Source organism: Triticum aestivum, chromosome 7B, assembly GCF_018294505.1.
Source record: "Triticum aestivum cultivar Chinese Spring chromosome 7B, IWGSC CS RefSeq v2.1, whole genome shotgun sequence".
NCBI classification, from domain to species: Eukaryota; Viridiplantae; Streptophyta; class Magnoliopsida; order Poales; family Poaceae; genus Triticum; species Triticum aestivum.
The window spans coordinates 470596667-470603266 of record NC_057813.1 but is presented as its reverse complement, the minus strand read 5'-3'; the positions used below and the strand labels follow the sequence as shown (position 1 = coordinate 470603266).

Here is a 6600-nt window from a genome sequence, read left to right as displayed (position 1 = left end):
CAACTTGTTTGTTAAGGTTCTAGCAAAATGGAGCTACCGGTCAGTTTTTGTTGAGCTTGTTGGTGTTGTGGGCAACTTGTTTGTAAAAGTCTAGCAAAAAATGGGAGGGAGTGAATTTTTTCAATTTGAGGGGGTTTTGGAGATCCTAAGAAAATTGGCTGGTGTATGTAAAGATAATAAGAAAGGGGTTATAGCAATTCTTACAAAAGAAAAGGGTTGTAGCAATTTTTGTTTACTTCTAGAAATTCTTACAAAATGTAAAAATAAAGAGAAAGGGTTATAGCAATTTATAATGAAAAAAAGTTGGTTTAAGTGGAAAAATGCTGCTCAAACTGCTTAAGAGCAAAAAGTAAAGAAGAGAAAGAGGTTATGTACCGAAAATCTGACGGGCATGATTATCTTCTTGGAATTTGCAGGCAAGTCCCGCATTATAGCGTCGATAATTAGTTCGAACACGTGCGACTTGACATGACCGGTCTTTTTCATTGAGCCAGCGAGTTCTCTGAGTGAAACATGGTAACGGTCGTAATCAACAATAGTAGGGCTGCATAAAAAAAGCAACTCATATAAGTCATATAGAGTATGGATAATTAGGTGTAGTAAAGAACAAAAACTACATAAGAATTGTGATTTCACTATCCCTTTTAGCTGCCTTTGTTTCATTCATATATGGTGTGCATAAAAGTTGCCTACAGTCATCAGATCGCTTGCCTGCAGTTTACACATCACTTGCCTAGGGATTTGGTTGGTGTTTGCCTGCAACATATATTTGTTTTGCTTGCCTTCCCGTAAAATAAAAAGGGATAGTGAGTGTAAGACAGGCAGTGATAGCACTGTACCTCATGTCTTCAAGTCCAGACTCCTCCTCACTCAATCTTGCGTGTAGAAGGACTGCAGCATACAACCTGTTTACTGCTGGGGTGCAGTTAGAAAGCCTATTCTCTTTGTAATCCACAAAAGGTGACCTCTTGCATGCTGGTGGCTTGATGATGCGTCTCTCAAATTTGTTCGTGATTTCTCCTGAGCTGCTACTGGAACCAACTTCTCCATCCTTCCCACATGTTTTCTCTAGCGTTTGGAAGTTGGTAGGTGATAAGTTCTCCATGCTATACTATGTCCTTCTGCCTTGAGCCCTTTTCTCTGCTTCTTCACACGCTAAGTCAATTTCTTCTAAGTCCCAAAGCAAATCATCATCAGGGATTTCGATGACCATGGATGTTTTTTCCTTTGCTTCCGGGTACATGTCAATAATGCTTTTGCTTGCACTGTTGATTTGTTGTGATAGTTGAACTTCCAACACACCTTCATCAGGGATTTCGATGACCGCAGGTGTTTTCCCCTTTGCTTCAGGACACATGTCAACATTGCCACTGCTTGCCCCAATGATTTGCTTTGACAGTTCAACTTCCAACACGCCTTCATTGATGCTTGTTCCCGGAATATAAATAGACCGCAACTCATAACCATTTGGTTGGCGACAGTCGTCAAACATCCCTGCAGGCCTTGCCAATTCTTCAACCATGCTTGGTCCAAAAATTTCATCAAGCCCTATACTGAAAGGAGGTGCAGGGCAATATTCATCCCACGAGCTTTGCGGCCTTTGAGCAAGTGTTTGATCAGGTGCATCATGATCTTGGTGTGCAACTGGTATTTCTGGTTGTTGGCATCCAGATTTTCTATCCCCCATGGCTATGGTACTGCCCAGCTGACCTTGATCCAACTTGCTCCTTGTAACAATGCACTTTGTATGGATATCATCGATTTTTGCTGCTTCACTCAATTCTACACTAGGCATTTCTGGTGGCTGGTTTTCCATGTTTGCTGTTGTTCTTGTAATACTCTTTTCCTTCTTCTCGATGGCATCTTGTTTTTGTTGGCCACAACCATTGAGATCCCCAAGTGTTTCCCTCTTGCGTACCATTGCTGGGTGATGCTTAGTGCTTGGTGACTTCTTCAAAATAGTAATTTGGGCAGATGCAGGTTGTTTCAATGTAGCCTTTGGTTGAATGTGCCCCTCACTGGCCTCATTATTGCCCTTACTTGCCAAAACTGGAAGGAGTGTTTCATTTGCAGTTTGCTCCACTGTATGTGTGTGAATTTCCCTTAAGTGTTCCTTTCCTCCATCATAAGGTTTGTTTTGAACCCCGTTTGCTGTAACAAGTGGGCCAGCTGACTTCCCTGGCAGACTTGCCTGTATATGGCAATGAGTTGCACTACTCTTGTTCTGCTTGCCCAGTCTGCACTGGTACTTGCCTGCAACTGCTTTACATATGATTCCTTTGCATCAACGGACAATTTCCTTGCATCTGGTACTGAGTTTCTTGAATGGGCAACTGGGTCCTCCCTTGGCATGCTTGGTTTGCTTGAATGATCAAACCCAGGGGTTGTCTTGCTGTTGGTCATGGTTGCTTGCATTTCAAAGGTGGGTGCCTGATTCTCTACTGTAGTTGCCTTCTGAGTTATACCCACCTGCCTGGTTCCTGACATTTGGATGCTTTGACCTCTTGCTTCATTCCTACTCATGTACTCAGCTCCCAGCTGATCCAAAACATCACATGTTACAACGGTTGGTTGATCTATGAAGGTCACCTTCCTTTGCTTCTTCGGTGGCTTTGGTGGACGGCCTTTTGCTGCTGCTACAGCGACTTGATGCATAGGTCCGGCTGTTGTGGCCATGTGACTTAAATCACAAACTTGTTGCATCAGTTCGATTCGTGTCTTCCGGGGGCAGATATCTTCCAGTCTGAATTCAAATGTTTTCTTACATTCCAGACTGTCAATCAGCTCTTTAAAAATCCATTTCATTTCCCAATGAACAGATAAACCATCTGACACATAGGCGATTTCCAGCATCGGGATGTCGGGAGGGGTGCCCTCCTTTCTGACATCTAGCTTGACAAGATCCAACAACGAAAATGGTTCTGGGCTTTCAATATATTGACTGTTTTGTTTCCTCTTAATCCAATACTGCATAGATGCACCCTCTTCGCTTTCGGAGTCGTTTTCAGCTGGCTCATGACTCCCATCCTTGGCCCGATCTTCATTAGTGCCACCACTATGACCTCTGCCAGTAGTCTAGTCACCAGACCCCCATTCCCGCCACCACCATCGCTGCCATCGTCGCCCTCCTTGTCCTCCTCATGTTTGTTCATGTCATTCTCCTCATCTTCTTCTTCTTCCCCATCTTCATCCTCCTTCTCATCTTCCGTCTCAAGGTCTCCAACATCTACCTCTGCTTCCTCCCGTCGTGTTTCTTCTTCCTCATCCTCCTGGTCATGGGCATTGTCGCCGCCACTGTTGGTCTCTCCATGCATGTTCCCATCACCATCATCATCATCGCTGTCGGAGTCACCTTCAGCACCGTCTGATACTTCACTCTCGTCTTCTTGGCCATTGTCTGTGTCACTCCCTGACTGGTATGATTCTTCATCACTGGGAAGTGTGTGGGGGTAATTTCCACCGGCGTCGCGCCTTTCCCTTGAACGTGAACTACTTGGACGAGCAACATTGTCAGCTGCTGGCACACTAGTTGTGCCGCCATCGTCGTCAAGTTTCCCAATTCCCTGTACAAGCTTGCTCATTGAGTGTGATATTTCAGAACGTATTTCATGCACCATCCCGACAAGCTTCTTTTGTTTCTGCGCACACCAGAAGAGAGAGAGAAGACATTGGGGTCACGTATATTAGAACAAGTACAAAAAAGGCAAGCAAAAAGAGGAATGTATAAGCCAACTCACGTTTGAGTCATATGAGTTGGGGAGCCTTGCTGCCATGAACTTTGTGACGTGATCAAGACTGCCAAATAAGCTTTCATCGGCAAAGCGAGCGAACTCGGTCTTGAGCTATAATTTGAAGTGTGAGAAAAATGCAAACAAAAAGAAAAGTCCAGAAAAAAGGGAAAGAACCCTGGTGAGTATGCAACTATCTCTATTCAAGCTATTTGTGAGTTGCCAAGCATTAAATGTATGGTTGCCTGAAATTATAAGTCTGTATTGCCTATGATTGGTTTAACAAAATAACAACACATGTTTTGCCTAGGGATAACACACATCTGGTGAGTTGCTTAGGAAAAAAATGTGGTTGCCTAGTTAATGATAGTGTGTTGCCTGATAATTGCTTGGCAAGTTGCCTGACTTCTATATGACCTCCTTACAAAATTGAAAGAAAACTAAAGTGACTGAATGATCATGTGCTTCACAAACATAAAAGGAAACTTACCCGCAACTTGCCAAACTCCCCCTGGCCCTTTTTGTCCTTCTTAATGACCTTGGAAATAAGATCAGAATCTCAAACCGACACTCTTGTAACCGTGCTTGCGATCGGTTCGTCCACATCCAATGAGTCCAGATATAACAGCTACATAAGGCAAATCAAACACAAAACGGAAAGAATGAGTAGATGAACAACAAGAGCAAGAAGATGAAAAACTATAGAAAAAAGGACAAAGAGCAAGATAGACTTACAACTAAATGCATGACGCAGCAGCAGACTGCGTTTTTATCACCTGCTCCCGCGAATGCCAATTTTAATTGATCTACTACAAACTGGCATACACTCGTCTCCGTTATTGCATCCACATGCATCACAGTAGGAAAACACCGTGGGGATATGTTTAAACTTGTGGTAGGAGCAAGGAAACAGGAGAATGCAACTGCCAACCAAGCACGCAGGAAATTGTTATCTGCTGCCCCAGCCATATCCTTGATCATTTTGCACCAAGATATTAGTGTTGGTGAGCCTTTCGTATTTATCTTCAAGATTTTGTACATTTTGGATGTGTAATCTGCTCTATTCTCGTAGCAAACCTTCCTCCCCCTGTTTGGCAGACCCCATACCCTGTGAACACTTGCTGCATCTACTGGAATCTTGCCCCTCTCTGGGATAACAAGTTGGGAAATTTCGGGGTCGTAATGCTTCATAACCCACTGACTTAAGTCTCCTGGCATGCTACATGTTGCAATCTGCAACAGACCTCCAAACTCAATTCGAATTACCTCGTCCTTCTGAAATTGCACTAAATCTTTGTTTAGTTTGAACAACCTTGCTGGTGATGCCCTGTTCCTGCGACCCTACAAGTGTGTAAAAATGGGCTAAGTTAAACTTTGTGTGATAGAAATTAGCAAGTATCAATATTGTTTCCATGATGATGCAATGTTTCTCCTATACATAATACCATCATTTTTTTCTTACAACTTCAACATGCTCAAAACTGCTAGTGGCCTTGCTTACGCACGATTTAACAGCCAAAAAACATACCTAGAATTGCTAAAAAAATGACACATTCATCTCGCAACTTCTAAAAAGAACGCACAAAATCCATACTACCTTGACTGTGATGAATGAATACCTCATTTCCGGATGTTTTCGGCGTTTTGGCTGTGATTCACCCTCCTCTGTGACCTCCTTGCCTTCTGAGTCATCATCTTGTGCACTGGCATTGCTGTCTATGTCTGACGGGCGCTTCCCACGACAAATTATTCCTTTAGTGCGCATACGCTTGTAGCCAATTATATTTGGGTTTTGTTGCTGTAGTGAGTGTGCCTGCATTGGGGAAAAAATTTGATCATCTGTTTCGCATTGCAAAAGGTCACGAAACTCGAACATGGCAAACATGACAGACACTCCCCCGTGCCACGCTCAGAACTCTTACCTCTGCTCCTCGTACACCCTCTTGGTTTGCTTGTAAACCCTGACCATCACTTTCCTTCATTGCCTCGGACATTTTGGACACTACAAACACATAATAAAGTATTTTTAGGTTGCTCATAAAAAAGGACTTCACTACTTGTAACACTGTAGGTTGCTTATAACACATGAAAAAATACATTTCCTAGAGCTCGCTGATGAACCATTAAAGCAACACAAACTTGATTTAGACAACAAAAACAAACTTACGCAGGTGCTGATTAGGCAACTTTGGTTCGAGCTAACGAACAACTTCTATGCTGATTTGTGGCAAGTTACTAGAAAAAAAGGGCCTGACAAAAATCTAGAAAAACAAGTCCAACAAATTCTGTTTCGAACGCTGCCACAACAATCTGTAAATTTCAGCAAACTACACCATCATTAATAAGACATCTTATGTATTAAAAGAAAAGTTTGGGCATCTTAAAACTTGTAATCCTCTTATACAATTGGCAATTTTGCAGTTTTGAAAAAATTGTGATGGAAATATACAACACAGTAAATAGATGTCCATAACAGATACATGTAGAAAACAACAAACAAAAACACTTGTCAAAACACAACTATGAATTATTATCATGAGTATAACGGGGAGACACGGTCCAGGTAGCACCATGTGTGGTGCCAAACACAAGGCTAAACAAAAAGCAAGTATTTCGTGAAGTGGTCAGTTGTAGTCTGATACTTTAGCATATGTGTTGCAAATGGCGACCGCTATCGAAGCTATTCAATGAAAACTGAACTACACAAACTCCTTTTAAAGTTTCGGCAACTCATAAAGCCACAATCAGGCAATTCATGCACAAAGTCGAAGCAATTCGGTTAACAGCCCCGGTACAGGTAGTTCAGACAGCTCTAACAAAGTTTTGGCAACTTAATCAACGCTGAACAGGCAACTTGTATACAATGTCATAT

General features: G+C 42.5%; 1 long non-coding RNA gene across 1 annotated transcript; it reads right to left on the bottom strand.

Annotated features, from left to right (window-relative positions):
* Positions 1-5502: 5502 nt before the first annotated feature.
* On the bottom strand, positions 5503-5948 carry LOC123159931 (uncharacterized). Its single transcript, XR_006479923.1, has 3 exons — positions 5896-5948; positions 5651-5730; positions 5503-5541 (listed from the first exon to the last, which is right to left on the bottom strand). It is a non-coding gene; the product is annotated as an uncharacterized lncRNA (long non-coding RNA).
* Between the last annotated feature and the right edge of the window lie 652 nt (positions 5949-6600).